The sequence below is a fragment of the Chiloscyllium plagiosum genome, unplaced genomic scaffold (genome assembly GCF_037043375.1).
Source record: "Chiloscyllium plagiosum isolate Xiang-an unplaced genomic scaffold, Cpla_swu_hap1 HiC_scaffold_24, whole genome shotgun sequence".
In the NCBI taxonomy this organism is placed as follows: domain Eukaryota; kingdom Metazoa; phylum Chordata; class Chondrichthyes; order Orectolobiformes; family Hemiscylliidae; genus Chiloscyllium; species Chiloscyllium plagiosum.
Window position 1 is genome coordinate 43,250,992 of NW_028270162.1, and position 16,513 is coordinate 43,267,504.

A 16,513-nucleotide genomic window follows, 5' to 3' on the forward strand; every position below is an offset into this window, starting at 1 on the left:
TGCTGCTGCACAGCATGAGGAATGGAAACCTGACATTTGCAAGTATTTGTGGAGTTAATCAAAAGGAGGACACTTATATGTAATGACTTGTGTTACTGAAGTACTACAAAGCCCGCCATGAGAATGAAGTCCTTCTCGAGTTTGGTTGCCATCATTCTGCAGGTGACTAAAGTGCCCGACTGTGAAATCACTCTGCAGAAACTCTCCACCACAGTGAGACCTGGTGAGCACAAAAATAAAACAAAGAACTGCAGATGCTGGAAATCTGAAACAAAAACAGAATTTGCTGGAGCGACGCAGCAGGTCTGGCAGCACCTTTAATCTTGAGTCTGAAGAAGGGTTACGGGATTCAAAATATTAACATTATGCTTCCTCCACCAATGCTACCAGACCTGCTGAGTTTCTCCAGCGATTTCTGCTGTTGAGACTTGGTGAACAATCTAACTCTTTGGGAGAAACAGTCATATGTTACCATTTCTGTGACCATGTTTCCATCCAAAGGAGTTGGGAATAGAGTTAATTTTAGTGTTCTTAAGAAGGTAGAATATACTTGTGATTTTTAAAAGAAAGTTTCTCAAATTATGGTACGTGCTAATCTTCATGTTGTTCTGTTATGACATGGAATAAACCCTCCTGTTTAATTTAACCCAGCAACACAGAAAAGATTTATCATGCAGTAATCTATGAAAATTCGATAGGCCAAGAACTAAAGTAAATGTAACAACTTTATTTCTTAAAGTATAACAGAGAATAATCAACTAACAACTATTTACAACTCCTTCCTCTAACCTATCTTTTACTTTCCCTTTTATAATACTAGTCCAATAAAACCCCCCTTATTAAGATTTACCAAAATTAAACTTTTCAAAAAATCAGGCAGATGTCGAATCTTTTTAGATTAGATTACTTACAGTGTGGAAACAGGCCCTTTGGCCCAACAAGTCCACACCGACCCTCCGAAGAGCATCCCATCCAGACCCATTCCCTTATATTTACCCCTTCATCTAACACTACGGGCAATTTAGCATGGCCAATTCACCTACCCTGCACATTTTTGGACTGTGGGAGGAAACCGGAGCACCCAGAGGAAACCCACGCAGACATGGGGAGAATGTACAAACTCCACACAGATAGTTGCCTGAGATGGGAATTGAACCCTGGTCTCTGGTGCTGTGAAGAAGCAGTGCCGCCCACTAACAACTTATTTTCTTCTTCTTAGGGATTTCTGTTACACAGGTTACTGATCAATAAAGGTACCTTTAAGAGAGCTATTCTCTGGGCAGTTTGCAGATGTCGTTGGCTTGGCAGCTCTCCTCCCAACTGTCCAATCCTCCCCGGTCTTATACCCCCAAAGCATCAGATTGTGTCATTGACTTTAAGATTGCCAATGTACTCAATTCAAACTTGACTGGAATTTGTATTTTTGGGGTATAATTTAAACTGATTGGTTGAATTCAAATTTGTTCTTGTCTCATAGCAACTCAGCCAGTGCTATCTGTTCTGAACCAAATGTTACATCGTAAATTCTCCAGTGTTTGCCAAGTCCTTCACTGTCTTAAAGGTACAGTACATTTCTATACCTTTGTAACACTTCCATATTGTGAACTGACTGTAAATAACAAGCAATTTGATGACTGTCACAATTATTGATAAGAATGTTGGACACATTTTGCGACAGTAGTGTTTTCAGCTGCTGCATTTTCACAAATGATAGAATTGTTGGGCATTTACCTATTGTGCTCAACTGCATAAAAGTCAAAGTTTTTAGATAGTTCTGATGAAAATCAATAAAATAATTACTCAAGCATGAGTAATTATTAAATTTACTCTGAGCTTATCTCACACACCCCAACTACATTCCTAAACTACTGGACAACTCCAGGAGCCAAAACCCTTGACCCTGTACTTGACATGCTCGCCTCCAGAACGCCTTTAGAATTAGAATTCGAATAGCCTTTATTGTAATTCAAATGAGAGCAGTGAAAAGTTTGTAACGTCGCCTCTTGGCGACAGCTCAGGTACAGCTTACCCAGGTACCGATACTTTAACTGTTGTTACGGGATTGAAGTAGTAGAAAAATAGACACTCATGGGATACAGAGTATAAAAAGTCTGGAATGATAGTAAAACATATCTTTAAATACTCAACTTATTTTCCTTTACCATTGAGTCTGTGGCCGACGGGTTTCAGAACTTGAGGCCTGGCTGTCTCCCCACTCTGGGCTCCAGCAGTGACTAGCTTCAGGACTAATAGGGTCATACAGCATGGAAACTGACTCTTTGGTCCCACAAGTTCACATCAAACATAATCCCAAACCAAACTCGTCCCACTTGCGTGCTCTTGGCCCAAGTCTCTCCAAATCATTACTATCTGTGTATTTATCCAAATGTCTTTTAAATAGCATTCAAAGCCTGTATTCTTTCTCTCTCTCTCTCTCTCTCTCTCCTCTTTTTATTTCCCTTTCCCTTTTTATCTCCTCTCTTCTCTTCTCTCTTCTCTTTTTCCTTTTTCTCCTTCGCCCTCTCCTCTCCTTTCCCTTCTATCTCCTTTCTCTTTACAATTCAAGTTCCAAACTGTTAAATTCTCCTTTTTAATCCCCCTTCCTTTCTCTGAAATGCTTGTTATTTTTCTTTTGCTATTTCCTTAAGCTCAAATGAAAGATGGTGTGAAACTTGAAAGGATTCAGAAAAGATTTACGAGGATGTTGTGGGGATTGGAGGGTTTGAGCTACAGGGAGAGGTTGAATAGACTGGGGCTTTCCTCCCTGGAGCAATGGAAGCTCACGGGTAACTTTATAGAGGTTTACAAACTTATAAGGGGCATGAATGGGGTGTATAGCTAAGGACTCCCCCCCCCCCCCCCCCCTCAGGGCAGGGGAGTTCAAAACTAGAGGGCATAGATTAAAGGTGAGGGGAAAGATTTAAAAGGGATCTAAGGGGCACTTTGTCAGGCAGAGGGTGGTATGTGCATGGAATAAACTGCTCGTGGAAGTGTTGGAGGTGAGTATAATTGCAACATTTAATACTATAGGTGCCTGGATGAGTTTAGAGGAATATTGACCAAATGTTGGCAAATGGAACTAGATCAGTTTAGGATGTCGGGTTGGCAGGACAATTGGACCGACGTGTCTGTTTCTGTGCTGTATGACTCTATTTTCTTCTTCATTTCTATCCTTTCAAATCCAATGTTCTTTCCTCTTTATCCCGGCTGCCTCCAGTCTTTTTCATGCTCAAGCTGCTTTAACTATAATTCAATTATAACTAGTGCCAATGATTCACTGTTTGCAGTATACAGTCCCTCTTCTATTTCTATTAATCCCAGTTCTGTGCAAATATTTTAATCGTAACTACCTACTTTGCTTTTTTTCAGGAATTCATACCTTGAACTCTTTTGCCAATTCTATTCCCTTACACTTTGCTTAATTTTGTAAAACAGTCAAATCTATTTCCTCTATTTGCAGGATAATTTTAGCTGCTTCAATGCTACGTTATTTTACAACATGGATTCTATCCTTTTGCTTTTTCTCCCCAATTAATCTACTCCATGTCTAAGCACGAGTGTGAAATATGGCCGATTAATCTCTGGGTTGACTCTGACCATCACTTTTGAAAATTGAAACTTTCACCAAATTTCATCAGTGAATAAGCAACAAGACTTTGCCATCAGTGTGGAAGTAGGCCATTTGGCCGGTCCAGTCCACACTGAGCCTCTGAAAAGCATCTCACCTAGACACACCCCCTACCCTATCACTGTAATCCTGCATTTCCCATGGCTAATTCATTTAGGCTGTAGTTACCTGGACACTATGTGCAATTACGTATGGCCAATCTGTCTAATCTACTCATCTTTGGATTGTCGGAGGAAACCGGAGCACCTGGAGGAAACTCATGCAAACACAGGGAGAACATGCAAACTCTATACAGCCAGTCATTGGAGGGTCTCTGACGCTGTGAGGCCGCAGTACTAACTACTGAGCCACCATGCTGCACACTGTAACAAACTTATATTGTATTTATATTGTAACAAACTTACTTTCTAACATTTGGCAAAAATAAATAATTAAATACTAAAATGGAAAATAAACAATACTCCTTTAAATCTAAATACATATATTTTATTACACATAGGATAGACAGTCAAATGAGAAGCTGTCTTCTGATGAATGCCTTGGGTGGAAACACATAAGCAGAGAAGGCAGAAAGGCTGTGGATCAAAGTCTAAATGAAAAGGATTGGAATGACACGTGTTTCAGAGCGGCAGTTGCCACCCCTCTGATAATTAAAACCAAAACCTCCAGAAAAGCTCACCGCACTTTGTAATCTGATAAAGATGTGTGACAAGAGTGAAACCTACCTCTCACCCCCCTAATCTGTTGTAAAGGAGTGGTTAAATTAAATGAAATCCTTTCACTGACTCAACAACTAACAAGTAAACATTTATTTATCTAACTCCAACAGTGAACAAATTAACAGAATTACTAACAAACCAGACAATTCCTCCCAAGCTGCTACCTAGTCCCAAACTGAACTAAGTTCTATTGGTCTGTTGTTTCAATAACACAGGTCCCACTTATATAAATCGAAGTGATAAGAAAACAATAAATTAAAAATTAGTCTCTCAAAGTCCACACAGAATGTGTCTTCTAGAATGCTCTGCCTTTTTCTCTGATCCTTGCCTTCTTTCTGCTGATCTCAAGTCACAAATGCCTCTCTTCTGCTGAATTTCACTGTCAAGGATGTTTGATCTGCAATTTCTTCTGTTCTGAATGCCTTCTTTCCATTGAATTCTGGTGTCAAGAATATTTTGAGTGTCGTGTACCTTTATAAACAGCGGGTGCTTTTGTTTTAAGAGAGCATGGAGATTCCTTGTGAGACCCTGATATTTATTTCTCAGATTGCACTTCGGTCTCACCCCCACAGATGGCAGTTGTCTATCCCCACTTTGATATACTTGTTTCAATTTTGAGGCTCTCTGTGTAATGCTTGCAAACTTCCACACAGAGACATGGCACAAACATGTAAAGGAACGACTCAGTGCTTTCCCCCATTTTACAATTAGACTATTTTTACACACCAGCTTTGTGACCTTTCTCATAGTTTATACTTATGTCAATTGGCCCACTGGTTAGTTAGACTTGGGTCTTGGCTTGAATTAGAAGTTTCTTTCTTTTCACAAAAGCTTTGAGTGTTAGCTCCCTTCTAAATAAAAGGGAAAAGAGATGGACCTGGCTTGCTTGATGGTTTCCTGGAAGGCTATGTCTCAACTTTTCTCTCAGTGTCCAGACAAACTGTCTTTTACAACCAACCCAAAGCCCATTGTCATGCAGTTTTTCTTTCTCCCAAAGATATGATGTGTCTCAGAAAATAAAATAAATCTTCGAATAAAATATGCAGCCCAGCTAAAACACAGGTTCACTTTTTGGATCCTAATTATCTGCATTATAATGGACTTTGTGTTTGTGAATCTGTGTATGTATGTATTATCTATATGTCTATATACAGTGTGTGTGTTTCATATATATATATATATAAAGTCGAGTCAGGTGAAAGTAAAACCACAATGGTCTTTGCGTGAAATTAAATAATCTGCAGTAATCTACAGCACAAAATTGATAACAAATGTCACTGGAGGGGATCCATCATTTAAAAAATAGGATGGATTTAGGCAAAGCCTCTTAGAAGGACAATCACAATGAATGTCATTGAGAGCTTTAGAATTGTCTCTGTAAGAGCTTTTCTTTACTGTTTGGTTGGAGGTTAGCAATTTTATTTGAAAAAGGCTGCAGATTTTCTCCAGGTGGGCGCAGAAAAAGGCTACCCCAATCTATGTTTTACTCCTTATTATCTGTGGGTGTGAGAGCACATGCACTTTCCTTATCTTTTGTGCTGACATTTTTTCTTAACACAGACAAAAGGAGCACTTAAAAACTACCAAATTACAATGCAGTCTTGTGAGATGCCATGCATAAAAGTTCACCAGTAATTACAGGTCATTTGAGGTCATTCAATTCAGTTTTGCTTCTCTGTTGAGTACAGCCTGAAGATGCTCTCAATACAACAACCAACTATATCTTAAATTACTCCAGGGTTTGCATCTAAACCCAATTTCTCTGTTAGGGGACAATTTCACTTTTGGGCAATAGTATCTAAAGGGTATTATTGGATCAGTTACTCACCAAACATCATTCCCAATTTCTTTAATATTTTCACATTTATAAATAAAAAAAATCAGGAAAACCAAACAAAAAAATTTAAGTGGGCACATTTGTGAGCCATTTAATCCAATTGCAGTCTCCCTCCATCCTACAATCTCTCCTCGTCCGCCTCTCTTATTTCCATTATATTGGTGCTGATCATAATTGAGCATTTAAGCCTATTATAATCAATTAAAATCAATGCATGACTGGTCTCAACTTGACAACATCTGCAAGTTATAATCTAACCAGCAAAACAGCCACATAACTTATTCAAATATATATTTGCCCAAACCGACTGTTTAATATACAATTTCTGCCCTAAAGGTGCTAGAACTAATAGAGACTGTGCAAACACAGCAGGCTGAGTGACCTTCGCTCATTATTTAAATAGAGACATTAACAAGAGTTGAAGTAAACAGGTTACAATTGGAAATACCAATCACTGCAAAATTTTCATTCAAATCACTGTCGATTAACACATGACTTGCTTCCCGTGAAGAGCGGAATACATCCACTTAGAACCTGAGAACCATACATATTTTGATTCCAAGAGTTATAGATACCATAAAAAAGTTTCCTCTCTGTGAATTGGAGCTGTTTGCATACTTTCATATAGAGTCATAGAGATGTACAGCATGGAAACAGACCCTTCGGTCCAACTTGTCCATGCCAACCAGATATCCCAACCCAATCTAGTCCCCCCTGCCAGCCCATATATATATATGTCAGTCTTTGTTTATGCATTTCTGCCCCAAAGGCACTAGGGACCAATTCTTTGCTGGAATTCTCCTGTGTCCTAGTGTTGCTTCTATGATTAATCTGTTGGTTGTCTTTCTTGAATTTTTATTGCAACAGTGTTTGAGTACAAGAGTAAAGAAGTTTTGCTGATATTGTATAGAGGCTGGCTGAGATTCCAGCTGGAGTGTGCAGTTTTGGTTCCCTTATGTAAGAAAGGATAGAGAGTGCAGCAGTGATTCATCAAACGTATTCCTGGGGTGGCAGGATTGTATGAAAAGCAGAGATTGAGGAGACTGGGCCTGTACTCTCTTGAAGTTCAGAAGAACAATCTCATTGAAATCGACAAATTTCCGACAGGTAGATGCAGAACGGATGCTTCCCATTGCTGGGACATTAATTATCTACCGTCTTCAGACAAAAATGCCAAGTGAATAATTGATATTGACCTCCTCCTGAGGTCTCCAGATCACAGATATCAACCTTCAGCCTACTTAATTCATTCCACACAATCTCAAGAAACAGCAGTAGTCACTAGATACTGCAAAGGCAGCTCCGACAATATTCAGACAGTAGTTCAGAAGACTTGTGCTCTAGGACCAGCTTCACTTTTGAGCTAAGATGTTATGGAACAATATTGACATTTAGCGAAAAAGTGAAAGTTTGTCAAAGAGGGGCACTTTTAGATGGTGGTATTCCCATATATCTCCTGCCCTCATCTTTCTAGGTGACAGCGATTGTGTGTTTAGAAGGTGCTGTCAAAAGAACCAAGTTGAATTGCTGAAGTGCATCTAGTATATAGTATGCCATTGTCATAATGCATTGATGGTGTTGGGAGTGAATGGCTAAGTTGCTGTATGGGTTACTTATTGAATAAGCTGCTTTCTCTTGGATAATATTGAACTTCTTGAGTGTTGTTGGAGCGATACTCATCCAAACAAGCATAGAGTATTCCATCCACTCCTGACTTGTGCCTTGTAAGTGGGGGGCAAACTGTGGGGATAGGAGGTGTGTTACTTCCAACAGAATCCCAGCCTCTAACTTGTTCTTGTAGCTACAGTGTTTGTACAGCTGGTCCAGTTCAGTTTCTGTTCAATGGGAAACTCTAATGATATTGAAAGTGTGTCATTCAGTGACAGTGTTGCCATTGAACTTCAAGGGGAGAGGATTAAATTATCTCTTGTTGGAGTTGGTCATTCCTTGGCACTTGTGTGGTGTGAATGTTATTTGCCACTTGTCAGCCCAGGCCTGAATGATGTCAAGATCTTGCTGCATATTGAGACTGACTGCTTTGGTATCTGAGGAGACGTGAATGTTGCTGAACATTATGCAATCATCAGTGACTGTGCTCTCTTCTCTATTCTTGTATTCCATTCCCCTTGCAATAGACAATGTCCATTTTCCTTCCTCATCACTTGCTGTAGCTCTAATTTTCTATGATTCAAGAATCAGGACCCCCTAGATCCCTCTGTGCTACCAAGTCCTGTAGACTTTATTTATTTAAATAACGTACTGCTTTCCTACCCTCTCAGCCAAAATAAACAAATTCATGTTTACACTATCTGCTAAGTTTTTGTCCATCATTTAGCCAATCTATAGCCCTTTACAACCTATTGACAATTAAGTTCTCACTTACCTCGGAATCATCAGCAAATTTAGCTACGATACTTTAGTCCCCTCATCCATATCATTGGTATGGATTGTAAGTAGTTGAGGACCCAGAAGTGAATCTTATGACAATTTACAAATCACAGCCTGCCAACCAAAAGATATCCCATTTACCCAACTCTTTGCATCCTGTAATCTAACTAATCTTTCGCCAATGTTATTCGCACATGTGCTCTTATCTGGTATAGCAGCTCTTGATCTGGCACTTTCTGACATTGATTGAGCCAGTTGGTGCTTTCAAGATAGAGATTGATTTTGTTTTTATTTGACAATGTATCAAAGGTTGGTAAGTAGAATTCCACGCACAGAGAGTCCATGATCTGAATTAATGGCAACAGACTTGAGGAGTCAAATGAATTACTTGTAATGACATAGTGGCGTTGTGGAAGGTTTTGAAATATTTTTATGGTGTGAACTGTGTTGAACATGTGAATTGTAGCCATTCTCAGTCCCATTTACAGCAGCTAAGGTTAAGGACTGCATCTGTCCCCTTCTGTAGCAAACACTGCTGAGCTTCTGTGACAAATCCGCTTTGTGACCAATCTTGTAGCTGGCCTTAAATAAACAGAATCAACATCCATTTACCATGAGATTGCTAAGTTTGTGCAAGTAAACACAAAACCACAGCAGAAGGGGTTGACTTTTGAAGTCGAATGAAGCTATTGCAGGCAAATAAAATCATTAATTTTGTAAGATGACTTAGGGCATGACATAGAATGTTTGAAAGGGCAGACCTATCAAGTAAACCACATGTTGGGTGAGACTTGGTGAGATGGGATGTGAGAGGCTGGTCAAATGGGTAAAAGCCCTGAGCATTCCTGATTAAACAGATGAATGTCTCTTTATGCTTAAGTAACGCCAAAACAGGATGAGATTCAAAGTCTTCATTTTTTTCTCTGAAAGGAAAGCAATTCACAAACAAAGCAGGGTATGCTGTTGTGCTGCACATGTAAACTTGCATGTTTTCACTGTATTAATTTACAATACACAAATGTCTCTTATTATACCTTCAATATACTTCAGTGGATTGGAGTAATCTCATCTCTGAGGGGAGTGAATTTGTGGAATTCTTTATCAGAGAGCTGTTGGGGTGGGGGGGGGGGGTGGGGGGGGGGGGGGGGGGGGGTTGGTCTCTTGTCAAGGCTGAGACAGATTTTTTAAACAGTAAGAGAATCAAGGGTTATGGGAAAAATATAGGCTTCCCTTTTTTTTGCCTTCCTTACACCTGACTTCATGGAATACTCAGTCAGTTTCCATTCTTCAGACTGACCCCATGCAACTCTGCATGTAACCCTCTTCCCTTATCAATACGTTCTCATCCCCTCTCTGGTTTCTATGTGAAAATTCAAAGAGCGATGTCACGTCTGAAATGAGATTTTTTGTCTTTTCAAATTTCACAGGCATTGAAATTCTGGCAGACGTTTCAAGGTCTGGTAACAGTACCTTGTTCACTCTTGTATTGTTCAATTAAATAAACATCTTATCTCAGAGTAATTTATTTTCCACTTTAAGCTGGCTTTTAAGCTCTCCAACTACCTTGCTATTAAATGAGTTTTATTTTAACTTTCAAGGTGTCTGTCTGTTTCCTGTTTTACTCCTTGTTCCAAGTGGAGTGTCAGGAAGCTGCTTACAATACATAGACCTCTCGATTTTACTGAGGGGAGGCACTTGGTGGGATGGTGAGGGGAGGGGCTAGTTGGGAGAGCCTACCAATTTCTAGGAAGCAAATTGACACTTTAAATATGTTGAAATGACTGAAAGCTTCTGTTTTAACCTGCTTTATACATTGGCCAGCAATATTTTATGGGCCTCAGGAAATCTAATGGCTGTTATAAAAAGAGCATCCTGGAGGAGAAGACATGCTTTTATGGGACTTTTTGTGGACCACATAAAACATTAAGACTGTAAAATGTACGAGAAGTGGGCCATTCAGCCCATTGGGTCTGATCTACCATCCAACGAGACCACAGCTGATCTGAGAATCCTCAACTCAACTTGCCTGCATTTTCCCCATAGAGTTTGATTCCCTTACTGATTAAAAATCTATATCAGCCTTGAATATAGTTAACTGACCCTCAGCAGCTCTCCTGTGGTAAAGAATTCTTCAGATTTGCTACCCTCAGAGATGAAAATTCCTCCCAGCCGCCATGTTCCTGTGCCGTCAGATATTCCCTTTGTAAAAACGCTTGCACACCTTGGGATTAGAGCCTGTCAATTCTATAATTCCTTGCCCACATCCCAAAATTGGCGATCTTGTGCCCACTGTCAATGGATTTTCCCTGATTGTCAAGGACTGTACCTCTCTTCAGAATCGGGGTTTGAGCTGTCCACCAGGATCAGACCTTTACCCCAGAAGTGTGAGTTGGACCCTACCCTGAGCACTAGGTCAGAAACTAGATCTTCCCCTGCTGTCAATTTGTGATTGGACCTTTCCCCTCAGAGGCTCAAGGTCAAATCCCTGGAATTGGAGTCCTGCTCCAAGACCTAGGTTCATGCTTCTCTATGGAATTTGTTCCCATTTCCCCCAGTCCCTTAACCACTCCTCACTTTCCCACACAGTCTCTGGCTATAGTATTGAGCATTTCACCCAAGGTTTCAGAGATTGACCTCCTCCAGAGACCCCTCTGCCTGACTGAAAACTCAGCTTCTGGATGTGTAACTCTCTTCAAAGCTCAACTCTCACACTGTAGAATTAAAAGTCTGGACTTCTTACACAGAACTAGCAACGTCTGTCTCTCAAACATTCCCTGGTGAGCTTGATCCTTGGAGAGGCCTTTTCTGTGTTGCAAAAAAAGGCAAACTACTCATGCAATCAGAAAATTGGTGCAGTTGAAAAAATACAGTTCACCTGAAATACCTTGTGTTCCTTGAAGTATGAGGCATTTGTAAAGTGATTTTAATGGCTTTGTCTTGATTACCATGTCTGGGAGTTCATTCTGTTTGTTGATTGCTCTTTGCATGGAGAACTTTATGTTGCCGAAGATAAATTTGCTACTTGTTAGTTTGTATAATGTCTGCTTGTTTGTCTGTGAGGTTTAAGTTGTAGTAGTGTCCTACATACATTCAGATGCTTATTAAATGCCATCATTGATTGACTTTTTGGTCATCTATGCAGGCATTTCCTTCTTTGCCTGTGCCTCAATTTCTTTGTTATCTCCTTGCTTTGGAGCATTTTTGGGATAATGGTTCCTACCATTGCTTATGGTAAGATATACAGTAACTGTGGAACACCATCACCTACAAGCTCCTCTCCAAACTACTCACTGCCTGACTTTGGAAATACATCACTGTTCCTTCAGTATTGCTGGGTCAAAATCCTGCAACATACCCGCTAATAGCATTGTGGGTCTAACCACACTGGATTACAGCAGTTCAAGAAAGTAGTTTACTTCTACCTTAATGGAAACTAGGGATGGGCAATAAATTAATAAAAAAATACTTCAGGCAAGAAGCAGCTATGTGGTTGAACATGAATATCAAAATGCTGTCTGCTTTGTCCTGCTCTGTCATAGCTGCAGAAAAAAATGTATTGCCCCTTTGTCTTTGTGATTTATTTCAGCAGATTGCAATATTTGCTGATTTAATTGACAACTAAACACATTACAAAGTTGCATCCGTTCATTGCAAGTGTAAGTGACTTCTTCACAATGTGATGAAACTTAACAACTGCCAATCCATCTTACTGACACCCAAAATGAATGATTATGGATGTCTCATTATATCAGATTTGGATTTTCCTGAGGTTTTAAAAATGCCAAATTTTATATTTAACTTCTTTCTATATGTTCTTTCTGTCTCTTTTTCACTCTTTTAATTTCATTTTTCTACTTCCTTATTTACCTTTCTGAAGCTGATTTCACAATTAATTCATGTCATTCAAATCACATTTTTTTTCTCTGTTCTTAAATCACAGTCATTAGAGTCGATTGTCCTCACTGCAGTTACCAGCTTGCATTTTCAACAACATTGTGAGCTGATGAATGCAGGAACACATAGAACTGACAACAAATTTCTGTTACTGAACATTCTGACACATTGGGTGGAATCTAATGCTTTTGCCTGATGTTTTGGAGGTGGATTTTATTTTTAATTAGGCGAGACTTGCTGGGTTGGTACTTCAATATTTTCCTGCCGCTGCTCCAATTAAATCTGGGTGGAAAGGCTTGTGGTATCCTACCTGAGAGAATCATTTAGTGGTGTTCAACCAGTGATGGGTGCAGCAGTGAACCATGGGATGTCCAGGAGGTAAACCTTGTCATCTTTGTTTGTGGTTTGCCAGGGGACCAACACTGTACCCAATCAAGGTACCTGCCACCGGGAAGAGGGGAGACCCTCACAGATCAATCCCTGCCCTTTCTGTTAGTTCACCTGACCCTTTTCTCACAAAGTCTACCTTGTGATTCCCTTCCTACCCTCATTCACTGTAGTCTGCATCTGCAAGGTAACAACTGACCACTGGTGCTGCCTCCAATCCACAGCTGCTAGTATCTCATTGTTTGCAGTTTTGAGGAGGCTACGAGTTTTGTACCCAGAGCCCTCTGGGAAAGGCTCACTGCTGGTCACTGAAGTACCTGGGACTTCGATGTTGTGGCTATTACGGAGACATGGGTAGAACAGGGACAGGATTGGCTGTTGCAGGTTCCAGGGTTTAAATGTTTTAGTAGGGCCAGAGGTGGGGGTAAAAGAGGGGGAGGTGTGGCATTGCTTGTCAAAGTTAGTATTACAGCTGTGGAAAGGACGATGGATGAAGACTCGCCATCTGAGGTAGTTTGGGCTCAGGTTAGGAATAGGAAAGGTGAGGTCACCCTGTTAGGAGTTTTTTACAGGCCTCCTAATAGTCCTAGAAACGTAGAAGAAAGGATTGCGAGGATGATTCAAGAGAAGAGTGAAAGTAATAGGGTGGTTGTTATCGGGGACTTTAACTTTCCTGATATTGATTGGGAAAGCTATAGCTCAAGTTCGTTAGATGGGTCAGTGTTTGTCCAATGTGTGCAGGAGGGTTTCCTGACACAATATGTAGATAGGCCAACAAGAGGTGAGGCCATACTGGATTTGGTTCTGGGTAATGAACCAGGCCAGGTGTTAGAATTAGAGGTAGGTGAGCACTTTGGGGACAGTGACCACAATTCGGTGACTTTTACTCTAGTGATGGAGAGGGATAAGTGTGCACTACAGGGCAAGAGTTATAGCTGGGGGCAGGGAAATTATGATATGGTGAGGCATGACTTAGGCTGTGTGGCTTGGAAAAGTAAGCTTCAAGGCAAGGGCGTAATTGATATGTGGAGCTTGTTCAAGGAGCAACTATTGAGTGTCCTTGATAAGTATGTACCCGTCAGGCAGGGAGGAAAGGGTCGTGTGAGGGAGCCGTGGTTTAATAAGGAATTGGAATCCCTTGTTAAATGGAAGAGGGCGGCCTATGTAAAGATGAGGCGTGAAGGTTCAATTGGGGCGATTGAGAGTTATAAGGTAGCCAGGAAGGACCTGAAGAGAGAGCTAAGAGCAGCAAGGAGGGGACATGAAAGGTCCTTAGTTGGTAGGATTAGGGAAAACCCTAAGGCTTTCTATAGGTATGTCAGGAATAAAAGAATGACTAGGGTAGGAATAGGTCCAGTCAAGGATAGTAGTGGGAAGTTGCGTGTGGAGGCTGAAGAGATTGGGGAGACATTGAATGAATACTTTTCGTCAGTATTCAATCAGGAACAGGACATTGTTGTCAATGTGAGTACTGAGTCACAATTAAGTAGAATGGATGGCTTTGAGGTATGTAGAGAAGGGGTGTTGGAAATTCTGGAAAGGGTGAAAATAGATAAGTCCCCTGGGCCTGATGGCATTTATCTAAGGATTCTCTGGGAAGCAAGGGAGGAGATTGCAGAGCCATTGGCCTTGATTTTTATGTCCCCGTTGTCTACAGGAGTAGTGCCAGAAGATTGGAGGCTAGCAAATGTGGTTCCCTTGTTCAAGAAGGGGAGTAGGGATAACCCTAGTAACTATAGGCCGGTGAGTCTCACTTCTGTTGTGGGCAAAGTCTAAGAGAGAATTGTAAGAGATAGGATTTATGAACATCTGGATAGGAATAATGTGATCAAGGATCATCAGCATGGTTTTGTGAAGGGCAGGTCGTGCCTCACAAACCTTATTGAATTCTTTGAGAAGGTGACTAAGGAGGTGGACGAGGGGAAAGCGGTAGATGTGGTGTATATGGATTTTAGTAAGGCGTTTGATAAGGTTCCCCATGGTAAACTACTGCAAAAAATACGGAGGTATGGCATTGAGGGTGAGTTGGAGGTTTGGATTAGGAGTTGGCTGGCTGGAAGAAGACAGAGGGTAGTAGTTGATGGCAATGGTTCATCTTGGAGTGCCGTCACTAGCGGTGTTCCGCAAGGATCTGTTTTGGGACCATTGCTGTTTGTCATTTTTATAAATGACCTGGAGGAGGGGTTAGAAAGTTGGGTGAGCAAGTTTGCGGATGATACGAAAGTCGGAGGAGTTGTAGACAGTGAGGAAGGATGTGGCAGGTTACAGCGGGATATAGATAAGCTACAGAACTGGGCAGAACGGTGGCAAATGGAGTTCAATGTAGCTAAGTGTGAGGTGATTCACTTTGGTAAGAGTAATAAAAAGATGGGGTACTGGGCTAATGGACGGATACTTGGTAGTGTGGATGAGCAGAGGGATCTTGGTGTCCATGTACACAGATCTTTGAAAGTTGCCACCCAGGGAAATAGTGCGGTGAAGAAGGCATATGGCATACTGGCTTTTATTGGTAGAGGAATTGAGTTCCGGAGTACTGAGGTCATGTTGCAGTTGTATAAGACTCTGGTGCGGCCGCATCTGGAGTATTGTGTGCAGTTTTGGTCGCCATACTATAGGAAGGATGTGGAGGCACTGGAACGGGTGCAGAGGAGGTTTACCAGGATGTTGCCTGGTATGGTAGAAAGATCGTATGAGGAAAGGCTGAGGCACTTGGGGTTGTTTTCATTGGAGAAAAGAAGGTTTAGGGGTGATTTGATAGAGGTGTACAAGATGATTAGGGGTTTAGATAGGGTCGACAGTGAGAATCTTTTTCCACGTATGGAGTCAGCTATTACAAGGGGGCATAGCTTTAAATTAAGGGGGGATAGGTATAGGACAGATGTTAGGGGTAGGTTCTTTACTCAGCGAGTCGTGAGTTCATGGAATGCCCTGCCAGTAGCAGTGGTGGACTCTCCCTCATTATGGGCATTTAAACGGGCATTGGATAGGCATATGGAGGATAGTGGGCTAACGTAGGTTAAGTGGGCTTGAATCGGCGCAACATCGAGGGCCGAAGGGCCTGTAATGCGCTGTATTCTTCTATGTTCTATGTTCTATGTTCTACCTGTTTAACACTTAATTCAGTATGTCTACCCTGAAGGAGGCTGTGCAGTGTGCAGTGCTCCTACCAGTAAGCACAATCTCTATCTCCTTAAGTGTTACACAATGTTTCTTTGACATTTCCTCCTCGTTCATCTAACACCTTGGCAACTAATGTAAGTTGATAGACATGTCCAGTTCTTTTCCAGTGAGCACCTATATGTGATTTTACTTTTTTTTTAAGATTCATGTTTTCTTTTATTTTGAGCTCAAAGTTCTTTTTCTAGTCTCAAGCACAAAATTGACATGCAAGCTTTTGAAGTCCACATAAATAGATACTTATTACACCAGTGCAGAATCAATATCAAAAACGATTCTTCTGTTCTCCTCTGAGTGGTTATAAGTTGCATGGATCACACCAGTCACTGTCAAACACCTGATACAAGACAGAATGTTTCAAATATAATTGTGTTTACACACTGCTACCTAATAACCGTAGATAAAAATGAATTAATTGTGAGTTTGTTCAAAAATCACACATGGCATTAATTATTTGTTTCCAAAGCCTTTCAGCAAGTCATA